Genomic DNA, 8,290 nt, shown 5'->3' with positions numbered 1-8,290 from the left:
GGCAGCTCAAGAAAGCACAGTACAGGAAGGAGAAGTTCCTGAAGAACAACGTTGTCTCTATGACAACTGATGAACTTGTAAAGCTCCAGTCTGAAATCAAAGTCCTCAACGATGATTTCAACGCTTACTATGCTGATTGGAAAGGAGCCAAGGTCAGGTTCATCAATCTGACGAAGACACTCACTTCAAGTGCCACTTCCCCTGTGCACATTGAAGTCACTCAGGCTGAAGCATCTGCTCAGCAAACTGAAGAACATGCCAGCACCGCTGATGAAAATCTGGCTGCTGATGAAAATGTGAGTTCCATGGCTGATGACTGCATTCCAGCCACTGAAGAAATTCCCAGGGCACCGTGCGCCTGAAGAAAATGAAGAGGTCAGGGCAACTGCATCAGTTGTGCCTGAAGAAACCGAACCAAATTCCTCAGCTCCTTATGCACCTATTCCAACTCCATTCCTTCCATCTGCATCAGATGCGAAGAAGACCAAGGCTGCAGTACGTGCAGCTGTGAAGAAAAGGAAAGCATCAACTCCTTCAGATTCTTCAGCACCGAAGAAAATGAAGCCTATGACCAGCTCTTCTGCAAACCTGATTGATGTTGTTCCAGTTTCCTCCATGCCATCAAAGGACCTTGTTCCTTTTGATGAAGAATATGTGATCCCTAGCGGATCTGATGAAGAAACTCCTTCTGCTGCTACGTCAGAGTAGATGGATGAAGAAATTGAAGTGGATGAAATCCCTTCAACCCCAGTGGTTTCCTCGCCTGTGCCTCAGTTCACTGCTGAAGAGGCCGGCGTTGAAGAAATTGAAGATGAAGATGTGGACATTGGATGTACCACACCTGTAATGAATGATGAATTTTGGGAAAGTCAGCACCCCAATTCTCCACTATTCACTCCACTGCAACAAATTCCTCAGTCCCCAGTCACTACAGTTCAATTGGGATCTAATGAAGCTCGTGAAGACATTCCAGCCGCTAGTGCTGAAGAAAATGAAAATGAAGAAATGAAGAACCAGGCTGCCACTAAAGAGGAACCAGAAATTCCTCAGCCTGAAGAACCCGAGATTGCGATTCCTAAGGTTGTGATGCAACTCACTAACACTCCTCTGCCCAAGCCAAAGGATCCATTCTCCAGGAAGCAGAAATTCAAAACTGATGCCTTCTTTGGCGAGCATGTATTCTTCACGGATTACAACCCTTATGACTCTGCGCGCATAAGGAAGAGGCGTTTCTGGACTGCCAGCCAGGCAAATTTCTATTCCTCAGTGTTGTTCAACAAAGACAAAGTCTTCGATCATGAGCACATTCCTCACGTGGACATGGAATCCCTGCCGTGCTTCGAGCCAGTCCTCAGTGTTCTTCACGACGCTGGATTGCTAAACTTCTACACTGACATCTGTGATTGGAATGAAGAACTAATTCTTCAATTCTATGCAACACTGCACATCACTGGAAATTCTGAAGATGTGAATTCATGGGTGCTGGACTGAATGTCTGAAAACACTCATTACAAGACACCAACTTCTGAATTGCTTCGTGCCTTACCTCTCAGTCCGCCCCTTGAAGGTGCTTGTTGCGTCTATAGTGAACCTGAGCTTACTGATCACTACATGCAAGTGCTGATGAAGCCTTTGAAGCCAGGTCAGACCCCAAGAACAAGATTCCTTGTGAAGGAATTGATGTATGTGCCTCGGACTGTCTACCGCATTCTGACGAAGACATTGAGTCCAATCAAGGGCCACGACTCAAATGAAGAAGAAGTTGTTGGCATCATGAAGAATCTGCTTTTCAATATCATTCATGGCATTCCCATCAACTTCCATGATTTCTTCATGAGGACTCTGGCCAATGTCGCCATGTCACCGTTTGAGCTGAAGCCTTATGCACCTTGGATTATGAGATTCATCAGGACAAGGTCTTCACTCAACTATAAAGCTGATACACCGAACCATTGTAGCTACTTGCCCCCAATTGAAGTCCTCAAATGGACATTTCCTCAGCTGATGAAAAGGGCAAGGCTACTGCTGTAATTGATGAAGGCATTCGTCCATTGGATGGACAATTTCGCACGGCTGCATCCTACTCCACCAATGATGACTCTGCCACTCATGAGTCTGCCGCCAACGCTCCCAAGCAAAATCCTCAAGGCACAGCACCCAGGGTGATGACTGACCGTGAGCTTCTCCTCAGTCTTCACCAGAAGGTTGATCGCAATCGTAAATGGGTCAAGCGTCAGTTTGGTTCAATTCTTCACAACATGCCTGCTACCCATAATGCAGTGAAGAAAAACCACTACTACCTTCATGAAATCCTCAACCGCACCTGGGCTGTTCTGTCTCAAGTCTACAGTGAAGAAGATCTGAAGATAATGGGTCTCAAGGACGATCTTGACTGGGCTGCACCCCCTCCAAAGAAGTACAAGAAGGTCAAGGTTCCTTCCTTGGTGGCCAGCTCCTATTCTTCATCACGTGACACTGATGAACATGAAGATTTGGACGACACTGCGGCAGGCCCTACATCAACAAATGACCCCAACAACGCTGACGCTCCTTCATCAACTTGATATTCTTCAGGGGCGTTAGTCCTCATTTTCGACCCTTTTGGTCATTTGATGACAAAGGGGGGGGGAATTTGAGTTAGTCTTCAAGCGGGTCTATCTTATATGGGCGTTTTTTTCTAAGTTGCAACTCTCGTTCTTTTGAAGACTTTGCTAAATCGAGTTGTAAACTTAAACTCTATGGTGACCTGATATTTTTGTTGTTTCTTCTGCATGCTTATTCCTCGTTAATATTATTGCACGCATGCTGAATTACATCAGTCACCATATTTCATCATGCATTTCAAATTCTTCATATATTATGTCAAATGCGTGTATGAATTACAAGATATAGGGGGAGATCTCCATGGTTCAACTCTTCAAATGTGCATTGCTTCAAAAGCAAATTCCTCACAATGCACATCTTCAGGGGTAGTTCTTCTATATCTTGCAATCAAATTCCTCAATATCAGTATTTACACTTCATATGTTTATCCCCGTTGAAAACTTAACCTATATTGTCATCAATCACCAAAAAGGGGGAGATTGTAAGTGCATCTAGTGCCCCTTAGTGATTTTGGTGTATTGAAGACTTATAGGTTAAGGGACTAATGCGTTTATGAGTGTACACAGGTCTATAAGTCTATGAGGAGTTTGATATTTACAGAGAAAGTCGACCCCTAAAAATGAAGTTCTTCGATTGAAGACTTTGGATTTCTGAAGACTTTCTGAAGACTTTGAAAGTGAAGAAATTGGTGTGACCTTGAAGACTTAGTATTCATTTGAGGAATATGAAGCGTGAAGACTTTTGTTTTCGTAGTTTCATTTTCTCTTTCTTGAGTCATAGGAAACACCGTACTGTTAAAGGGGGTCGAGGAAATACTAAGGAAAAATTTCCATGTGATGCTCAACTCAAAATCCTACACCTACCAATCCCTTCGAGTGAAGCCATTGGAAATCTCACACAGTTCAGTCATATTCTTCAGTGACAGAGACGAAGTTCTTCTGGTTTCTGAGGAATTTGTTTTGACTGAGGAGTTAGGAATTCGCCAGTGCAGATTGCCTACACAGTGAGGAACATGATAGCCCTGAGGAATTTGAACCTCAAAATTCCGACCGTTGTTGTGATATGCGCCAGCTGTCCCAAAATATCTACCCACCTAACGGTCATATCATTGAAGGGCATTTATGTCTTATCATGTCGGGCTGCTCCCTAGGCTATAAATAGCCGCCCCCTACAACCACTAGCTGGTTGGCTGCTCCGAGAGAAACTGACACTTGTCAATTGAGAGCATCCCATCGTCCGAGGAATTTGAGTGAAAATCATCAAGTGAGGAAATACCCCAAACCCAAACACCTACAAACCCAAAGTGATTGAGCATCACTGAAGAGATTGATCCTGCGTGGGTCCAACGCTTGTTACCTTTGAAGACTGTGCTTCTTCCAGACGGTTAGGCGTCATGGTCTAGAGCATCCAAGAGGAAATTGTGGATCGCCGAGTGACCGAGTTTGTGAAGGTTTGGAAGTCACCTGAAGACTTACCACGAGTGATTGGATGAGGTCTGTGTGACCTTAGTTCAAGGAGAATACGGTGAGGACTGTGTGTCCGGGACTGGGTGTCCTCAGGTTTAAATACCTAGCCGCTCCAACCAGACGTACAACTGAGACAGCAGTTGGAACTGGTCTACCAAATCATTGTCTTCACCAATCCAACTGGTTCTATTTCCTCAACTCTTTCATTTCCTTATTACTATGTCATATGCTTGTTCATATCTGTGTTTGAAGACTTTAACTGAAGACATTCTCAATTTCCTCAGTTCAATTTCTTCAGTCTTTTTGTCTTCATCCTGTGTTATCCTGTGTTTACGCTTTCTGTACTCTGTGCTTGTTTTCATTTCATCATGATGACTAAGCTTGTGTTCTGCTATGAATACTTTTGAGTACTTATTCCGCTGCAAGTAGTTCTTCGCTAAGGAATTTCCTCACCCACAAATTCCTCAGTGAAGAATTTCTATAAATCGCCTATTCACCCCCCTCTAGTCGATATAACGCACTTTCAAATGATCTTTCCTGCAGGCCCGATTGATATGCTTGAAGTCAATGCACATGTGAAGTGAGTCGTACTTCTTGGGGACCATGACAACATTGGCTAGCCACTCGGAGTGGTAAATCTCTCGGATAAACTCAGCTTCTAGGAGCCGAGCCACTTCTTCACCGATTGCTTTTCTCTTCTGCATGGCGGGCCGTCGAAGATGTTCTTTGACCGGTTTCACTTTTGGGTCGACTCGCAAACGGTGCTCAGCCAGCCCCCTGGGAACACCCGGCATGTCAGAAGGTTTCCATGCAAAGATGTCCCAGTTCTCACGGAGGAACTGGATGAGCGCTTCTTCCTATTTGGAGTCGAGTGTTGTCGAGATATGAGTCGGAGCAGCATTGGGATTGGTCGGATGAATATGAATCAGCTTCGTTTCACCAGACGACTGAAATGCTGAATCCGTGGCAGGCTTCTTAGCTCGCAACAAATCACTCGGATCTGCATTTTTTTGATACTCCTGGAATTCCACGACTGCCATTTGTGCATCAGCGATCTTTGAGCCCTTCTGGAAGCACTCTTCTGCCTTCTTCCGATTGCCAATGATAGTGATCACTCCTTTAGGACCAGGCATCTTCAATTTAAGGTAAACATAACATGGTCGAGCCATGAAACGTGCATAAGCCGGCCTGCCCAGAATAGCATGATAAGCACTCTGGAAATTGACAACTTCAAACGTCAACTTTTCTTTGCGGTAATTCTTGGAATCACCGAAAACCACATCGAGGGCGATCTGGCCGGGTGACTCAGCCTTCTTGCCAGGAATAACCCCACGGAAACTCATATTGCTTTCACTGAGTCTGGACATCGGAATGCCCATCCCTTTCAAGGTCTCCGCATACAGTATATTCAGGCCACTGCCACCATCCATCAGAACCTTAGTCAATCGAGTGCCTTCGACGACTGGGTCAACCACCAATGCTTGCCTCCCAGGGGTGGCTATGTGTGTCGGGTGATCAGACTGGTCGAATGTAATGGCAGTCTGGGACCACTTCAGATAACTGGGCGTCGGCGGAGCAACCATGTTCACTTCTCTGTTGATGACTTTCAGTCGACTCTTGTTCTCAACATCGGCAAAAATCATCAGAGTGGAATTGACGTGGGGGTAACCATCATCGTCCTCTTCCTTATCCTCAACTTTGTCCGATTCTTTCTCCTTTTCTTTGGGTTGTTTCTCTCAGAACTGCTGGATTAGGAGCCGACATTGTCGAGTGGTATGTTTCGGGTAAATGAGATTACCCTCCTCATCTTTTTTGATGTGAATGTGGCATGGTAAATCCAACACATCATTTCCATCTTGATCTTTTACTTTCCTGGGGTTCCATGGCCCTTTGGGCTTCCCCTTGAACTTTCCTTGAGTCACGGCTAAGGTTTCTCCAGAAGCAGCTGGCTCGGCTTTGCGCTTCTGCTTCCGACTGGAGTTCCCTCCCCCGGTTTTGTGGGCGACTGCTTTGTGCTTGCCACTCCGGAGCCGATCCTCCTCTTGTCCGTTAGCATACTTGGACTGTGAGCCGACTGGACTGTGTCTGCTACCACGGATCTGCTATGGATCCTATTCCGCGACTGAGATACTGCTGTGTTTTGTTCTCCTACTGCGCGGAGTAAAGCCCTGATCTGCATCAAACCTCTGCCAGCTTCTGACTGGGAGGGCTGAATCGACTCTGCTATTCGGGCTGCAGCTGTGAGATTCCGAATCGGAGTTCGGTATACTTGAGTTGGAGGCGGAAAAATTTGTCGTCGACTGGACTCAGGAATCCGCTGCCGAGCACGCTCGTCGAGTGCGTGTTGGAGATTCTCTAGTCGAGTGCGCCCAGCCAAGTTGGCCAGGCGCACCTCCTCCAAGGCCCGGGGCTCGGGGGTCTCTCCAACGATAGGAGTGTGAAGTGCATCCATGTTGCGGCGGCGAAGCTCTTCCCTCTGCTGCGAAGAGAGGGGTTCGGGGTGGTACTCCTCGTGGGCACGCGACGGATCGCCTCCGCCGTCGCCACCATCCTCGCGGGGGAAGCCAGGAGGACTACGTGGTCCGTTGACCATCAGGACTTCCGCCGCGGGGTCACTGCTGTCGCACTCGGACGCGGTCTCAACAGAGCCAGTCGGCAGGTCGAACAGGCCGTAGAGAGTTTCGTCAGGCTCGATTGCCGCGGCTTGGGGGGTGGCCGATTGGCGAGCCACCGCGTGCCTCACCCACTGCTGGAGCCTCGACCGACCGGAACGCTTGTGCCGGCGGGCAGCAGGGAGTGAAGACGCCACCGGAGCCGACCGATACTGAGTCGACGGCTGCCGCAGACGCACGCGTGAAAGTGCGTTTCCCCGCGGACGGGGAGCGCCTCGACGTCGAGTGGAGCTTCTTGGAGCCAAGCGGAATCGTCGGCGACGGACACGAGCGCGCCGAAACGGATCTCACGGCCCTCGGCCAATCCTCCGCCTGAAACCATGCTGATGGGGATCGGAAAAATCGCAACTTCTCCAACAAGTCGCTAAGACGCCTGCCCCACGGTGGGCGCCAACTGTCGTGGTTCTAAGTCTGACAGTAGAATGGGGGGTAGGGATGTAGAGGCAAGGTCCTAGCTATGGAGAAGATGTACGCAAGAGTTTTACGAGTTCAGGCCCTTCTCGGAGGAAGTAACAGCCCTATGTCTCGGAGCCCGGAGGTGGTCGACTAGATTATATGCGTGTGTGTGTGTGTGTGTGTGTTACAGGGGGTGCGAACCCTTGTCTCAGAGGAGGGGGTGGCTTATATAGAGTGCGCCAAGACCCCAACTCCCCTCCGTTACACAGGATTCAATGTACATAAAGTGAGAGCGTTACATGTAACGTCAATAATAAAGTGCTATAAATGATCATTAAGTCTATGAGTAAACGCCCGACCGTTGCTGCGCAGAGTGGCTTTAGGTCTTCTGTACGTCGAGTGGTTGAGTGGTCGAGTGACCTAAATAAGGAGGGATCTCCGAGTGAATGGTAGGTCGAGTGGATTGCACTCGACACCTTTGTTGAGCCTCTCTATTTGCTCTTGAACTTCTTTGCTTCTAGGACAAGGACCTTAGGTAGGACGTATAGGTCAGGCCTATTATCCTACCCCAGGTCTATGTCCTCATCAGGGGGCGCCGCCCCCCTCCTTGTCCAATTCGGACTAGAGGGGGAGGGGGGGCGGCTACCCTGGCCGCCCCTCCTCTTCTCCCACTAAGGCCCATGAGGCCCAATTAACTCCCCGGGGGGTTCCGGTAACCCCCCGGTACTCCGGTAAATGTCCAAAACTTTCCGGAACCTTTCCGCTGTCCAAACATAGTCATCCAATATATCGATCTTTATGTCTCGACCATTTCGGACTCCTCGTCATGTCCGTGATCATATCCGGGACTCCGAACTACCTTTGGTACATCAAAATACAAAAACTCATAATACCGATCGTCACCAAACTTTAAGAGTGCGGACCCTACGGGTTCGAGAACTATGTAGACATGACCGAGACACGTCTCCGGTCAATAACCAATAGCAGAACCTGGATGCTCATATTGGCTCCTACATATTCTACGAAGATCTTTATCGGTCAAACCGCATAACAACATACGTTGTTCCCTTTGTCATCGGTATGTTACTTGCTTGAGATTCGATCGTCGGTATCTCAATACATAGTTCAATCTCATTACTGGCAAGTCTCTTT

Source organism: Triticum aestivum, chromosome 2D, assembly GCF_018294505.1.
Source record: "Triticum aestivum cultivar Chinese Spring chromosome 2D, IWGSC CS RefSeq v2.1, whole genome shotgun sequence".
Lineage (NCBI taxonomy): Eukaryota > Viridiplantae > Streptophyta > Magnoliopsida > Poales > Poaceae > Triticum > Triticum aestivum.
This window is presented reverse-complemented; position numbering follows the sequence as displayed.